Source organism: Aquila chrysaetos, chromosome 18, assembly GCF_900496995.4.
Source record: "Aquila chrysaetos chrysaetos chromosome 18, bAquChr1.4, whole genome shotgun sequence".
NCBI classification, from domain to species: Eukaryota; Metazoa; Chordata; class Aves; order Accipitriformes; family Accipitridae; genus Aquila; species Aquila chrysaetos.
In genome coordinates, this window is record NC_044021.1 from 9,402,526 (window position 1) to 9,420,639 (window position 18,114).

General features: G+C 38.2%; 1 long non-coding RNA gene across 3 annotated transcripts in view; it reads right to left on the minus strand.

Moving 5' to 3' along the window:
- Positions 1-18,114, minus strand: part of LOC115353139 — a 36,816-nt gene that overhangs the window by 6,536 nt on the left and 12,166 nt on the right. For all 3 annotated transcript variants that reach the window (XR_003927439.1, XR_003927437.2, XR_003927438.2), the window contains exons 3-4: positions 16,932-17,057; positions 1,171-1,326 (exon numbers count right to left, since the gene is read on the minus strand). This is a non-coding gene — a long non-coding RNA (uncharacterized LOC115353139). The remainder of the gene's footprint in view (positions 1-1,170; positions 1,327-16,931; positions 17,058-18,114) is intronic.

The following is an 18,114-nucleotide window of genomic DNA, read 5'->3' on the forward strand; positions in this document are numbered from 1 at the left end:
ACCATCACCCCCAATTATAATAATTAATAAGAATTAAAATCTATTAATTAAATATAAATAATTCTAACTATATAAATGGAATATAATCAACATATTTGATTAAAATATGATTAAAATATTATAACATGTTGCTTCCAAAAAAGTTAATCAGTTTACATAGACCTTTAAACAACAATCCACAGTAAAACGTGCCATGAAAGATCAGATTGTTGGTTCTAGACTAATCAGATTAATTTTCATTGCATACAATCTTCAGAATTTTTGAGAATATCCTATTTCTTTCATTAATTCCCCTTAGAGTTGACTATACACAGTGATAATACAGGGAGTTTTGTAGATATATGGTAGGAACAGGATGAAGATGATGGAGGAAGAAAATTATTTCATTATCAAAATTTATTGTAAAGCTAAAAATTCCTAATAAAACCAATACTTTAACTATGGAAAAACATTGGCATCTTTGGAATCTGCTTTGGTCTGAGAGGGCTGTGTAATGTTCTTGCAGTGTGAAATTTATTTATGATTTTAAGAATGTGAAAAGAAGCTCCTGTTAAATATCTTATTTCATTAATTTTTATTTTAGAGGTCATTTGTTACATAAAAAAAATGACATTAATAAATGCTACTGCTAAAGTAGTTATTAAAATATTAAGATTTTGTTATTGTTCTGTTATTTTATTATTTTAAATTACCTTTTATATGAGGAATAAAATCAAAGTGATTTTATAATATTCAAAATGACTTCAATTTTCAGAAAAAAATTTCTGGATGACTACTGGATTCTACACAGTTCTGTTAAACAGAAATAAAGTAACATTTCTAATCTCCCAACTTGCACTCATGATTTTGTTAAACCCTTTAAGTCCTTTGACATTTTATTTCACGATGACAATTCATCCTAAATCCTGTGCACTTATGGCTAAAAATGGTCACCTGCTGTTTAACACACCATAATCCAGAATCCAGCTTTAAACCCTTAGTCCTTTTGGCCTAAAAATTCAATAAGGTATTAAAATGCTTTCTTACCTTAAAACAAATAAGCTCATTATGGACTTTCTTATAAGACTCTTCCTTATAAGAAAGTGCTATTTCATGTAAACAAATATTTTTCTGAAACTTAGTATTAATCAATATAAAAAGATTGAAAGTAATATAGGTTTCCAGACTTACTAACTCTTGAGAAGCATTCCTATTGACATCTAAGATTTGGCGACTCCAGGCTTCCAGGCTCTTTGCAAAGAATGGAAAAGTTGTAAGCATTCTATACGAAGAAAGAGCTCTCAGGACTCCAGGGTTCCCTTGCTCCACAGGAGGAGATATTCTTGCCTAAATAAGAACATACACACCTGCCTTTAACTGCTGATAGGCTTCTGAAGAAAGCTACAGTCAGTTGTTACATTTCATTCGCCAAAACAAACAAACAAACAAGCCAAAAAAGCCCACCAGAAAAAAATGCACAGATATGTTCTCATTGTTCTGTAATATGCTTTACAAGTAACTTATTTTCCACTTTTCTAGCTTTTGTGATGAATCAAAGTAAAAACTTTCTTGAAACCTCACACAAAGGAAACAGGCTGCTCAGAGTAATTCTGCTCAAGTTCACCATTATCAATGTATATGTTTAAAATATGTCTGGCTGATAGAAAGTCCTATCTGCAGTATTTATAAGAATCGTACATGCATCTTTCAAAACAATAAGACAAAAATACAGACATTTTTTTTTGCTGATACCTTTACAGTGACACATACTTTTACAGTACAAAGAAATAGATGAGTAGATCAGCTTTCTCATTGCCAAGCAGATCTAATTTTTGGTGGCTACTGTAAACTACATTAGCAATATTAATTGATAACTAATTACAAAAATAAACTCCTAAATAACATGTAGTATAAGCATCTAAAATGGCTAAGTAAACTGATTAACTGAACATTAGCTATTTTATCACTTGGTCCTCATACTACAGGAACTATTTAATCAGTAACCTATTCATCAATTACTTTAAAAGATAAATTTTATTAGAATATGCCTCTGAGATATATGGCAGAAGGTTTATTTCGATATTTGTTATGCAACTGACTATATAATAACATTTTTGCAAGTTTTTGGTGATTCAAATTCATTTTTCTAAGAGAGTTATATATATGGCGTTGATCCAAATTGTTTTGAAGTAAATGGAAAAATTCCTTTTAACTTCAGTAGGCTGGATCAGGCCTTTGTAGAACAAGGACAAAAAGAAAGGAAACAGGATAACATATTTGAGAGGAGTAGTTGAGTGCCAGTACAAAAATGTACAGCATAAAATACATTTTCAGATATGTTTGAATGCACTGGAATTATAATATCTGAAACCATGCACAGACCAGCAACACCATTGTGCAAGGTTTGCAGTAAGATATGTAGTTAGACATTTCTGAGACACTTGGTTTGAATATTCACTTTAAAAAAATCATGCTAAAAATAGTTGTACTATTTTTAAAATTTACATCAGTCTGTATAATTTTTTCTTCCATTATTTATTATGTAGATTGGGGTATCACCTAACTGCTGGTCTTTGTTTTCTTCCTTATATTTTCCTTTTTAAAGCTGCTTCTCATTTCATTTGCTTTTTATTTGAGTAGGTTACATGTCACAACTTGAGCCCCTTGGCAGAGCCGTTAGCTCCCTCTGTGGTCAATAAAGAGATGGGTTTCCACAGGAGAATATAAACCTACGATAGAATGCAATGAGTCATTATCCTTTCCCCGATTTTAGAGAGAACCTGAAAAACTGGATTAGACTAGACTATTAGTTTTTAGATGCTTAAAGTCACATAACATGAGCCCACTGCAGATACCTTGGTGAACAGGTATTGTCTTATGTAGCTTATATTATTAAGCATCCCTGTTAATTACTGACACCAGCTCCATTGCACATGCATGTGGCTCATTTGCAGCACAGAAAGTTCTGTCATATATTCCTTCTGTGTCTGATCTTTGTTTATAGATATGTATCATTCATCCGCTGCCTAATAACATCTTTAAAACTTCATGTCATTTTGCATTTCATTATTCCTCCACACCTACTATTCTTATTTTACCTATACACAAAAGCTTATCTAGTTTAAAACTCATCTTTCTGATTTATCATTTTTCTTTATTGCTAAGCATAGGAAATTTTAGTAACTTTGTGTAATATTCTGACAATTTCATGCATTTTAAACTATAGGTAAGAAGCCATATACCCTTGAAGTATATTGTATCAGTTAAATTTCATTGTATATGATTCCTGAATTGACAAAGTGCATAATCTTAAAGATATTCTTATTGCATTAAGCTCTTTTAGTGTTTACTCTTTAGCAATGATGACTTTTCATTTGTAGTATTTTGAGATTCAGTAAAGACAGTACCCACAATTCCACTTTGAAAAATCATTTAAGGCATTAGAACTGCAAAGATTTTGTGATGAATTTCAGAACTGAATTGTTATCACTGTTACAATGAGACACTGGCTGACATTATGAAAGCATGTCATGGTTTAACCCCAGCTGGACACTAAGCACCACACAGCTGCTCACTGACTTCCCCCAACCAGTGGGATGGGAGAGAATCGAAAAAAAAGTGAAACTCGTGGGTTGAGATAAAGACAGTTTAATAGGACAGAAAGGAAGAAAAAAAATTAAAATAATAATAATAATAACAACAACAACATTATACAAAACAAGTGATGCACAATACAACTGCTCACCACTCGCTGACAGGTGCCCAGCCAGTCCCCAAACTGCAGTGTCCCCCAGCCAACTTCCCCAGTTTATATACCGAGCATGATGTCATATGGTACGGAATATCCCTTTGGCCAGTTTGGGTCAGCCGTCCTGGCTGTGTCCTCTCCCAGCTTCTTGTGCACTCCCAGCCACTGCTGGCAGGGCAGTACGAGAAACTGAGAAGTCCTTGACTTAGTCTAAACACTGCTTAGCAACAACTAAAACATCTGTGTTACCAACATTCTTCTCATCCTAAATCCAAAACACAGCACTATACCAGCTACTAGGAAGAAAATTAACTTTATTCCAGCTGAAACCAGGACAGAGCAGAATAACAAAAAATCTGAGTGCTGTCTATATCACATTCTAGAATATTAATTCTTACGATAGTGGATTTATTTTATTGTACAACACTATGATCACAAGGTTATTTAAATGGAATCTAACAGCAAACTTCCATGCTAGGCAAACTACTGCCCACTCTTAAAAAGAAACAAATTCAAAGTTATGATTCCAGACAGATTATGGTGTCACAATAAACAAAGTAAGATAGCTGAGAACCATACTGTCTCCAAAGGCACAATCTCTGTGTGTGCTAAGAGGCTAGGGAGAAAGGAAAATCCAGTTGCTCCATTATACCTCCTGAATCACAATGAAGCACAGTCAATGCTGGCATTCAGACAGATATTCATGAGCCAGCCAGTGTTTCTGTGGTCCCACTAGCAAACCACCAGCATGTTGGAGGGGGGTGGGGGGTCAGTAGAACATGACACTGCATGACACTCTGCAAATATTTCAGAAGGTTTTGTTTACTTCAACATGATTCATTTTGAATTTGGTTTTGGTGACGGGTATGAGCTTAAGTGCCTTTTTCCTCTCCATTTCATGACAGATTCTCCTGTGCTTTAGTGATATCTCTGAGTGAATCAGGCAAGGCAGAGAGGTTGCCTCAAAATAACTTTGTTGATATGATGGAAAAGCACAATGTAGTCAATCATGATAAAGAAATACGTACACACTATGTAACAAAGCACTGAGCCTTAACGGACGGTAGTCTTACTTTGCTGTGTTTTGCCAAAGAGAACCATTTGATGAATTCTATTTCGATTAGCTAGCACTTTTTTAATTGTAGGTAGCTCAGCTCGGTACAGTACAATTACCAGTTTTCCTTTCTTTTTGATGTACCCATGAATTCTCAATCCTTGTACGTTAGTTAGTTGTTCAGAGCCAAGGGAACACCTTTTCTCTTGATTAAACTGGTTTAAAAAGAATTTTGACTTGCTTAATTAGCTTCTCTAGAACTGCTAATAACCACACATCCTCCACTGTGAGCCATGTAATTATTGTGACATTAATTCTCTCCCTGGGATATTTTATTCTTGATGTGATCATTTCTCTTTTTCGATTGCTGGCTGGTGATTTTACTACTGCAGAGTAATGAGCACCATAAGACATATCTGACTACTACTCAGGATCTTCAGTGTCCTTCCATATGATGCAAAGATTGTATCCATAAGTAGTAACAGCATGCTGGTTACTAGTGATAAAGCATTAAAATAAAATAGAAAAAAAATTTCAGCAAAGCTTTTGAAATTATTCTAACACTGTGCAACAGTTTTCATGCATCCCTGTATCAGCTTGTCACTCCATCACATTCATACCTCAGCAAGTTTGCAAAGTGAGGACAGAAGGATGAAGAAAATATTATTTCCTTTAACAGCCAGAAATACTACAGATTTCTTAAAGAACACACAACCCTTATAATTCCCTCTACTTTAAAACATGTTGTGCCTCCCAGTCTAAGGAGACCAGTGTAGCTTAGCCTTCTGGGGCAAGTCAGAGCCGCAACAAGCCTCCATAAGCTCTTTCTTCATAGCTGGGGACTACGGGATAGACCGTTCTTCTTTGTCAGACATGCTACTGTCACACTGGGAGCAAGGTTGAAAGAAACCCTACAGTACTTCTACATTGCTAACTATCCTGTAAAGATATTTACAGTGATGAGAGAGACCTGATTTTTAGACCTACAACACTGAAAAATAGACCTTAATGGACTGAAAAGTCTGAATCATTTTGTACATACAGAAGGGTTTTGGAGAACATCAATTTGAAAATTCCTTAAATGCAAGGAACTGCATTTAAAAAAATTCCTTAAAAATTCCTTAAGTGCAACAGTAAAAGGGAGTAAACAGTAAAAATCAGCAAGGACATGGGCATTTCTGCCCTTGGCAACTTTGTGCTATATAGATTTGAAAAATAGCTTCTTTCTGGCTGGTGGAAAGAAAGCCTGTTACCTCATTCTCATACATTTTCTAAACAGTTAAGCAATATATGTGCTATACTGACTTACATATCTGCATGACAGCTGTGAAGCTACTTTTTGGTACTTCATGGGCATGAGTTCTTTGTTTTCTTCTAAGTTGTTGCGGGTATTGCTGCTTGATTGATTTATTTTTTAGTCCCTTTTATATTTCAGCAGACAGCCTTAAAAACAGACAATTTGCAAAAAACCTAGAACGAGTAAGACAGTTCTGAGGAGTTTAACAACCACTAGTCATCTCCCTTGATTAATTAATTAGTTTACCAATTAATTTAGGTGATAAGTAATGATTCCTAAAATGTTATTGTCATCAGCTGTTTCACGTAAGAAAACAGAGTTACATGTTGTCAGGGCTCTGAGGGTGCTACCAGCCCTTGCTGGCTCTGCCCAGCCTCTCCTAGGAACTCCTCCCGCCCCTGCACATGAACCCAGGAGCCCCATTTCAGCTCAGACTGGGGCCCTCAGTCCCTGCCCCATAGGGATGCTGGTCTCCAGCCCTGTCCCCAGAATGGACCTCAGGCTCACGCTTGTAGCCATGCCTCCAGCCCCATTCCTGTCCCCTTCTCCTGCTTCTGGATGGATTCTGACATCGGCTTGTCACTTGTCTGCCCAGGACAGTTGATAGACCCCGTTACAGCACCTGGCTCTGCCCACCATGGTCATCCTGAGGGATGGTGCCCACTGGCAAGAGCACTGCCATGCCTGGGGTCACCCTTGGCTCACAGCTCCCAGACCCTTAGGGAGCAGCTGGCCCTTGCTGCACTGTGACACATATCTGAACAAATGTACTTTGAGTAACATCCTGTGTGTCAGTGGCTCCAGGGAGAAAATTTTGTTTGTAAACGGTTTCTGAAAGTGCACCATACTCTTCTTGGTGTGACAGGCAGCTCTTTCCTTTATTGAAGACTTCATGTTGGACTTTGTGATTCTTAATCTGCAGCAAGCATCATTTCAATAATCATTGTTACTCATTTATTATTTAATAATCTCAAATTTGCACATACAGTACAAGTCATGCAATAGTGTTCTTCCATAAATGACCACAACAAATCTGAATTTACTTCAGTATTAACTACCACTACTTCCGCACTACATATGATCAGATTTTTTTTTTTTTCCTTTTTATTGCTAAGGCTTGTTATACAAATTTATATTGCCTGCATCTGGCTTGTTAAAATGTAATTTACAGTTTCTGCCTCAAGAGGATAAGAAGTGGTGTCTGTGTGCTCCATTGTATATCCCTGAGAAACAATTCACTTTTGAACTCTGCATTTTTTTGTGGTAAATTGGTTCTGTGATAGAAAAATAAACACATTTGTTTTCATGAAATGCTGTAGGGGGGAAAAAAATCATCATTTCTTTCTAGACAAATAAGCTATAATAGAACCAGTATCCGTATTAGAAGTTGCCACTTTGTATTTTACACAATAATACATGGATTTGTTTTACCTTTAACCACTCAAAATCCATGTCACGAACATCCATTTCTGCTAAATAACATCTGATAATTGAAATCATACAAAATACTAATTTCGATATAGCAATGCAATGGGGTGGGGGCAATATATAAGCAAAATTCCTGCTCCAAATGGAAGTTCTAGGCACTTGCCTTTAATCTTTCCATCCTCTATTCTAAGTACATTTTTGTTACCCAAATTGCTGTAAAAGCATTTTTTTTCTGTTTTCTTTCATTTGTAATGACTTACTTCGCCACCTACCATCACTACTCTTGAATACCCTTCTGTGAACATTCAGTGTACAAAAACACAAAACACATTGTATCAACTTCCCACTTGCCTTCTGCCATTCAGGAAAAGTTGTCTTGACCTTTCACTGCCACTAGTCCATCACTACCTTTTATAATTTAAAGAAGGAAGCACTTTCATATTTATATCTACATAGATGTAATATCTTCACATCCTTGCACACTTACAAGGCTGCCAGCCAAAAGTATGCAAATGGATTAAAATCCGGGTAGCACAGTGCTACCTACCATGACAGGATGGCTTGCCTAGGGCTCTCAGGAAGAAATATAAAAGTTGGGCTTTTCGAGAGCTTTGGAATAGTAAAACTGAGAGATGAGTTAGTTATTTTGTTGCTTGCATTATTATTTTTTTAAGATTATCTTCTTAAATTATAAATTAAATAATTTTCTAAAGCAGCAGCACCTTCCTTCGAGAAGGATTGGTGGCTGACTATGACTACCTTTGTTCTAGATGGCTACAGTTCAGAATCTAAGCCAAGAACAAAAGAATCACATAATTCCAGAGCAAAAAACAGGTCAAAGCTAGAGACCTGAGGCCCAGAGCAAACACCGTGTGAAAGCCATGAGAGTTCAGAGACGGAGGCTGCCCATAAGTACAGAATAGAATTACAATCAGCTTGGGTCTGGCATTGTGCCATTAAGCCAATTACTTCTTGTCACTGACATGCATCATTGCTACTACATTGTACCACAAGAAGGTGGTATACCTAGGCTTCATAATTACTGGACATCTGTTTTTGGTTTATTCCTTTATATTGTTCTTAATGTAAACCCAATTTTATTCCTTCAGAATAAGCTAATAAATCTGTAAGACTCTCCAAGGAGCAAAAGAAACAGTGCCTAGCAAAAAAGAGCAGTAAAAAAGAAAAGTCTAGTTGAAGGCCGGTGACTAGTGGTATACCAGGGATCAATACCAGGTCCAGTCCTGTTTAACATCTTAATTAATGATCTGGATGACCAAGCAGAGCATACCCACAGCAAGTTTGCAGGCGACACCGATCCGGAAGGAGTGGCTGATACGCTGAGGGTCGTGCTGCTGTCCAGAGGGACCTCAACAGGCTGAAGAAATGGGCCGACAGGAACCTCAAAAGGAGAAATGCAAAGTCCTGCACCTGGGGAGGAAAAATACCATGCACCAATATATGCCAGGGGCCACCCAGCTTGGCAGAAAAGGACCTGGGGGTCCTGGTGGACACCAGGTTGAACATGAGCCAGCAACGTGCCCTTGCTGCAAAGACGGTGACTGGTATTCTAGGCTATGTTAGGCAAAGTATTGCCTGCAGCTCGAGGGAGGGGATCCTTTGCCTTTATTCAGCACTGGTGACACCACACGTGCAGTATTGGGTCCAGTTTTGGGCTCCTCAATACAAGAAAGACATAGGCATATTAGAAGAGTTCAACGAATTGCCACAAGGATGATGAAGGGACTGGATGGAGCACTTCACAGATGAGGAAATGCTGAGAGAGCTGGGACTGTTTTGCCTAGAGAAGACTCAGGGGGGAGTCTTATCAATGTATATAAATACCGGAAGGGAGGGTCCAAAGAGGACAGTGCCAGGCTCTTTTCAGTGGAGCCCAGTGACAGGACAAGAGGCAACTCTGTGAAAACACCTTTTCCTGGTTTTTTTTTTCTTTTTTTTTTAATGTAACTTGTTCTATTAAGTCTTGGGAAGATAAAAATCTCACAATCTGTACAACTGTAACTAGGACACCATCGATTGGCTGCAGCAAGAGTGCTGCTTTTTTCATGCTGAGTTTTATATAGGTTTGGAGTCAGGAAGTGAGGTCAACCTCACTATCTCTACAAACACGTTTATAGATTTGGAGTGGGATGCATTAGTCAAATCAAATTAAATAGCCACATAGAAACCTTTGGCAACCCTTGGAGAAAGCGATTTATACTACAGGTTTGCTAAGGTGTGCCATCTCTACAGAACACAAGGAAGGCTGGTAAAACAGTTAAACAGTTTTCTTACTATTAACTATATATGTTAGCAATCTAATAAGTTGATATTCTCATATACTCATTAATATTCAGTTGATATTCAGTTTATCAGCTGATAGTATAGAACAGTGAATTTAACCTATTTTCTGACGGACATAAAATCAAGTGAAAAAATTGTCTTTACTGAAACACACAAAGCCATTTAATTAAATGAATTTAAATACAGTTTCCTTAGCTGAAAGCTATTGATAAATCTTGAACTAGTGTAGAATCAACTACAGTAGGTGGCAATTCTAAGGCTTTTTGTTTGTGGTTTATTATCATGATCATCATCACTATTATTATTTCCTAGCCTTTTGGCCAAAATGCTACATACACACATAAAAACTGATTGTTTACAATTGATTGTTCCTTACACAGTGCTAACTTACAGATTCCTTTTTCATCTCTTAAATAAAAGTACCAACTGCAATTGCGTAATTGTAATAATTTAATCAGAAAAATCTCACAAATTATCATCAGAAACTAACACAAAACTCACCGAACAAAATTAAAGTAATACAGCATTTTAGTTTAAGACAATACTATAAAGAAGTTTTACTTAAGAAGATTGGACCAGATAAATCTGTTTAACTCTTCAGTGTGTTATAGCACGAAGACTTTTAACTGAAATGCTACAGGTATAGCATTTTAGATGTTGCATCTGTACCTCTTTCCTGAGGCTTTTAAATGGACGATTTTCATTTAGTCACACATTTTTTTCCAGCTAAACATATACATAAACATATATATGCATATATAAACATATATAAACAAAAAGAACAGATGACCTTCCAAACTGAACTAGAAACAGAGCACAGCCTTTGTAATAATTAAAAGCATGTACATCAAAGAAGGATTTGTCCTTCCTGTTTCTTAATAACGAAGAAAATGCAAGAAAGCTAAATAAAATGTGCTTTTGGACTGCTTTGGTATAGAGTACGATTATGGGGTTTTATTTAGTCAGTCCTCCTATCAACCCATATTTACATTATGCTTCAATACTCTCCATGATACTGTCCTCTAAAAATGTTATTCATTTATGCATTGTCTTCTAGCCTCTTTTCATCAAGCAACAAGACAGCAATGGAGATGTATCATTATGCCGCAACTATGGTTAAAGAAATGTGTATTATGCCTAAGCATTAAATTAGCAATCAGTCTGCCGGCTCTTGTCAAGAATGGTCCACCAGTTTTATTATCTCGACGCTACTTCAGTGGCTTGCAGCAGATGAGGGGGTGAAAGGCATCTCTTTTCTCACGTGTGAATAAAAAACCCTCAATACCCCAGCACGTGGATGAGGAGTAGGTGGAAACGCAGTGCCAACAGAAACACTCCTCTCCGAGTCCCCGCCCCTCCCCAAATTAGCACTCATTCTTAGCTGTTTTGTTAAATACGTGTAAAGGAAGCATGTAACGGTGCCACCTCCTCGCGAAGGCAGGGGAGGGGAGGGGAGGGGAGAGGAGGGTTTCCTAATGGAGCCTGGCAGCTTCCCACGTACCCGTCCCAGGCACCTCGCCGCCCTTCCCAGCAGCGCTCCAGCCCGGCGGCACCCCGCTGTCGTTCCGCCGCGGACCCCGCGCCTAGCTCCAGGCCCGGCCACCGAGGGCCGCGGCCTCCCGGGGGCCGTTCGCAGAGCCCAGGGGCCGCCAGGCGCCCGCAGCCAGACAACGCTCCGCCAAGCCACCCGGCGCGCGGGGCCGACCCCGCGGGGGAGTGAGGGCCGAGAGCCCCGGCCCCACGGGCCCGGCCTCGCCGTCAGCCCCGCCGCTTCGGGCTCGGCCAAGGTCACCGCCGTCCCTCCCCTCCTCTCGCTGCGCAGGGCGCAGCCGCCACCTCCTCGGCTGCCGCGGTGAGCGATCTGACAGGCACGGCCCGCCCGCCGCCCCGCCACGGGCTCCCCGTCCTCCCTAGAAAACGGAATGAATACCCGCAGGGCAGGAAACAAGCTCGGGGACACGCACACGCGTGCCCGCCCTGCCTAAAGGGTTCCTGAGATTGCGGGTGTCCTCACGGTGCGAGTTTGCACAGCGCTGCAGAGGGATTTCAGGGTACCTCGGTTAAAGCTGTACTTTTTTTTTTTTTTTTACATCATCTATATAATTTATGAGTTACAGAGCTACTATTATCTAAAATCAGAAATAATCGTAAACAAATAGCTGTTATATAGTTATTATCACAGTGGTGTGTGAATAGTAGTGGGCTTTTTTTTAAGCGTGACATGGTTTTCTTAGGTTAGTTATATAAAAAGTGTTTTCACTAAATTGCTTTTCTTGCATTTTTAGATTTTTTTTTCATTGATTGTTTTCACTTAGATATCAGGGTAATTTAAGAGTAAAACAAGTGAAGTGAAAAGTCAGTGGTTTAGCTTTGACAATGACAACAGGAAATACTTCCTCCATCATATCCTTTCTCTTTCCAGATGAATTTGTTATATTTAATCCCAAGTTTTTGGGATGCCAGAAACTAATGTTTCGTCAAATACACTTTTCGTAAGGGAAAAAAACCCCTTAGGTTAGCATATGTAGACGTTTGTCACCATGGCAGGTTAAGCTGAGACAATCGAAGGCATCAGTTTAAGTATACAGACCAAGTACTTTGATCACTGAAAAACCATAACCCAAACCAATTTGATCCCACAACACACTGCTCCCAAGAATTGATCAAAAAAAACATTATCACTCCTCCCAGCACACTGGCAGAAGCAGAAAAACTCTGAGGGCAGGCTTATATTGTTGTGTAATTATAACCATGAAAACATGGCTTTACTGAACTATATAGAAATACACTTCTTATGTATACTCAGTTTATAAGCAAGGACCTAGCTGCTTCTAATCAAGCGACAGGCTAGTAAAACAGACATCTAGGGCTCTGTTTGCCAGGTGGTTTGGGGTGACCCTTTCTTTTTCTTACAGCTATTACCAGGGGGAGGAGGGGGAAAGAACTACCTAGTTAAGTTTTTATCTTTAAGAGTTTGAAAATTGAATAGAGAACCACAGGAGCTTAATGGCAGTGCATTATCTATACACACATGTATTACTAATATTTTTTTTTCTTAAAAATCCTTCAGGATACAAGAAAAAGAAAAAAAGCTAATAAAAATAATGACATTTATTTTGCATCTGTTTCTATTTGAAGTTCCTACTCATAGTAAGGAATGGCTGAAATGGCAGCAAAATATCCACAGTGAACAGCAGTTAAGTTTTGAGGTTGGTATTCAATCATAATTCATATTCACATTTTATAATGTTGAAATCTTATCAGCAGTTCTCATAGTGGTTACTGATGACAAAGTAGCACCCAGAAACTCAGAGTGATATTGGGAACACATTTTATTGGGATCTGTGCAAACATATAATAAAAGAGAGTCCCTGCCCCAAGCTATTTGTAGTATAAATTGGCAAGACTGAATACATGGAAAATGAAGTAAGATAAAATAAACAGTAAAAGAAATTAAATAATTCCCAAAGGCTATACAACACAACTATTATGAAGCAGAAAACAGTTCCTGAATTCTGATCCACTGTACACCTAGACCTCTTGTGGCACAGATTTCATTAGATTATTATCCTATATAACGTTCTGTTTCAGAGCCTGGCTGCATTTGACTGAGAACCGAAACACAGAACCTGAAGATTTACCTGGTCGATGCCTTCAGAGTGTATGCAGCCTGACACAGGACAAAAGCTGTTTATTGCAGCCCAGGGAAGAGAAGGGCTTGTGGCAGGCATCAAAATTTGCATCATATATAATAGGCAGCAAAGATTACTTACTTAGGGTCATGCTACATCTGAACGTAATGATGATGTATATTACCTCCCCTGACAAAGGAGGTGTTTTCCTGTGTTTTTACCACTCATACTGGTACATCATGTGCAAAAGAAGTAACATTTCAGAGATAAAGGACTCGTATCAAACATGGGCACCCATATTTTTTACATGACCCAACCAAATATTTCATGATCTGGAGTTTAACCTAGTTTATACTTAAGACCATACTTAAAACTAAGTATACCTCATCCTTGTAGGCCCATTTTCTTACCGGTTCATTTTCTTTTCCTTTCCCTTAACTTACTGGGGGTAGGGGGGTTCCAATTCTCTGTGATTTTCTTGTTCTCTTTTAGATTTTACGTTTTTTTGAATCTTGATAACCTTTCATTTTTCTCTTTCTCCCCCCCTTCCCCCTCCTTGCTCTCCTTAAATATTTTTTAAGCATCAGAGCTGACTTTTACCCAGTTTTTCCTCTTGCATAGTACTGCAGCTCATTGTATTGTGCTTTGGCAGGGTGGGTCAAATCTAGCTCACTCTGTTCACATGGTTTGTTCCAATTACCTTCGCTTTTCATTTCCACGCTGTTGCCTGTTGTTAAAATGCTTTGGGGAGGTCTATCAACAATGTCTCCATTGTGGCTGCAAGACATTTTTAGAAGAAAACCTACTGGTGAGACTTCTATTTTTTTCTATGCACTCAAGTGAACTGTTCTTGCTAAATACAGGCATTAAAGTCAGATGAGTCACAACTTCTCATCCTGAAATGACTACCTGCTCTATTGATTTTTTCATCAGCCTAGTCAGTAAAGGTTTTAGCTGCATATATTCTTTCTTACAGGGCATGTTATATTTTGGAGAAGTCTTTTTTCACTGTCTTTGATTTTCTGTACTAGCCACTCCAGCCTGAAACAGATTCATCAATGACATTGTCCCTACAAGGGCTGCTAATCATCTCTTTGTTTTAAACTCTAAGAGTCGGTTCTCCACAGACACACACTCTTGATCTTTATCTTTTTCCATCCACTTTGTCTGGAGAGCTTCTCTCCTTTGAATTCTACTATGTCATCTATGTCCTGTTTTGATGATTATCCCTTTGATTACATCTTCTGTGGATCCTCTTCCCATTCACTTTCTCTCAGGATATTGACTGAAGGGTTTTGTCTCTGTTAGAATTTTCTGTGCCAACAAGTCTCTATAGTACTTCCTTAGCTCTCACCATCTAGTGTGCCCAGTATCCTGTTTCTCCCTGCCTATGATATATCCTCCTCAGGGAAATCATGCTGCTAGTCTGTTCTTTTGTCTTGAATCTTTCTTCCAAAATCTTCTCCTTTGACACTTTTCTATCATCTCACACAACTAACCAGTCACCCTATCATTCACCTCACAATCTTGTGGTTATTTTTTGCTTTCTGCTTTTCTTTCCCAAAGCCTTCCCAGATCTCATTATTTCATTCTTAGTAATGTTTTGAAATCCCATTTCTTACATCAGTTTCACACTGTAAAAATGCTGGAACTTGCATTGGTCTTTCTCACATGCTCTGACCATTTACTGTTCTGACTTTGTACCACTCCTCCAGGCCATCCAATGTGCAACAGAGATGAAACTATTTCTAACCTGTTGCTTAGCCATGGAAGCCTTTAATCCAGTTCTAGAGTATTTTCACTCACTCATACTTTTTAGCATAAAATTCATATTTGCTGAGCTCTACATACACTATTTTTCTAATTTACATAATTAAGCATATATAACAAGTACAACAGAAATCTGTACATTCCAGCAGAATTAATGTTCTGCTGGGAAGTCCTTAGCAGGGAGTGCAGGAGATACGCACCAGAGCATTCCTGAGGATTTTGTTGCCCATGTCAGGATGGGCCTTAGCTCATGGTCATGTTCATAAGACATAACATCTGAGCATTGTCAGAACTCTGCACAGTTTTCAAATAAAAAATTTAACAGAAGACTTGTTCTTGCTGTTTTTTAAGATATGTCTTTATCTGATACTGTATTTAATACCTGCTCCATATTCTCAGAACAGAGGTCTCAATTAAACTATTCTGTGTTGAAGATTATAGCTCTGAGATCATTTTAGCTAATTTTAATGTTCTGTAGAGTATTATTCTGGAGTATGAGACTATCTGAAATGTTGCTGTCTTCTTACAGGAGTTTACAGCCTCCCTCATTTCCTGTAGATTTGAGGGACACAGACAGATTTGTAGGTAGATGCATATACATATTTTAAATCACTGTTTGTGGGTAACCTTATTATACTGGATATAGAACCGGAAAAAAAACAGGCACTTGTCAGTTGAAAGAATACATATGATGGATTCAGTAGCTAATACTGAAGATGAAGTACATATACACAAAAAAATAAGTCAGAGAACAGGTAGATAGATCTAAAAGAAACACCCTCTTGTCTATCACAAGGGAAGAAAAGTCCTAGAACAATAAACCCCACATATTCTACTGAGATGTGGGAAATGTTCTTTTTCAATAATAGATTTGGTATTCAATCAGTAGCAGAATCTATGACAACTTACAGTGAGAAAGACAGGTTTAGAACAATCTTTGTATATGCATATGCTGAGGTGCTGAGTTTTCTGAGAGTGGGATTTTTTTTGGTTGGTTGGTTTTGCTTGTGTTTTTTTTTTTTTAAACTCTGTATAGTAGCTACTGGTGCTGACCAGAGCACATTCAGGTTCAAAACAAAGCATATGGAACATATGAATCTTGGAAAAGGTCAAACTGCAGAGGAAGTTTATTTAAAAAAAAAAAAAATTAAAACATTAAGAATTAATTACTAGTAGCTAGATTATAATCAGTGAAAATCATAAAAGGGGATTATAGAAAAACAAATACACACAGTGTAGTTAAGAAACAGCTGCTTGATCTTTTTTTTCAAAAATGTTACTTTGTTTATTCCAATAAAACACCCAGATTATGGTTTAGGGTTTGTTTGGGTTTTTTTTAATAATAGTACAGCCATTGAGACTGGGATAAACAATAGTTATCCTGTAACATTTCTCATTTTGAAGGATTCTGAAATATATTACAGACATAATCCAATATAATGTAAAGTGAAGACCTCAATCATCATGAAGACATATACAGTTTAAAACAGAAAAAACATACGGCATCCAAATGAAATTACAGAGGCAGTTATTAAGGAGAATGAAAGTAACAAAACTGGTTAGAATTTGTCCAAAACACTCAAGTTAACAGTGCTGCTCCTTTCAAGATGGTCAGCGTGTTTTAGTCATGAGCAATGTAACTGATTGGCCCAAAGGGACTAAAAAGATGGTTTGTTTCTGGTTGTCAGCATATTTTTACTGTGACAACATTTTTCTTACCAGCTATAATCAACTCAAGCAGCAACAGTCTCTCTGCTTCACAGCTCCAATAGCATGGTGCTCCTGTCTCCTTTCCCATCATGTTGCCATGGCTGTCAATGATTCAGTAGAACTCCAGAATCAGAACTGTCATAGAAACACAAATATAAAATCATATTGTCAAACTGCCAAAGATTTCACTGTGATGATATTTTCTTGTTAAAGCCAGTCTGGTTTTAAATGTCCTAATCAATGGAACATTTTCTGCTTCCCATAAGGAAGCTACAGAAAAATTTTAGAAACATTCCCCATATGCAGATTCTTTTTCTTCAGTACAGTCCTCCTGTACTGCGTTAGAGGGAGCTATACTGATTGTTGAATCTCCAACTGGTCTTTTATAACGCACTAATTTTGTAGAGGTGCTGTGGGTTAACCCACCACTAAGGACCACACAGTTGCTCACTCACTCTACCCCACACCCCAGCGGGTTGGAGGAGAGAAGAAGAGAAAAAGCCAGAAAACTCATGGGTTGAGATAAAGATAGTTTAATAAGCAAAGGAAAGAGGAAAAAGACAGAAAAAAACCAAAACCCAAAGCAAGTTATGCAGAGGCAATCACTCACCACCTCCCAGCCAGCCTCTGAGCAATGACTACCTTCCCCCCCCCCCCCCTGCCAAAACCCCCTCTGCTTCTTTTTATCACTGACCATGATGTTATATAGCATGGCATGTCCCTTTTTTGAGCTCGAATCAGCTGTCCTGGCTGTGGCCCTTTCCAACTTCTTGCACACCCACAATGTACTCACTGGGGAGGCAGAGTTGGAAAAAGAGAAAGGCCTCCATGTTATGCAAACGTTTTTCAGCAACAGCTGAAGTTGTGTTATCAACACTGTTTTAGTCACAAATGCAAAACACAGTACCATACTGGCTGCTGTGAAGAAAATTAACTTCATCCCAGACAGACAAGTACAAGAGATCACCCAAACAAGTAGCCCCTTATCCTACATTAAGCTAAAGAATAAAGTTAAAATTTTGTAGCATGGGGATGCCAGGATAATCAGTAAGTGCAGCCTTATTTAGTAAGATTTCAGGTGCACTGGTCGAGAACTTCAGCAAATGTTGGAAAAACATGGAACTTGCTGTACATATGTTTATTCTAGGTGTTTATTGCCCTGAGGGACTTCCAGGACAAGCTGGGACCACCA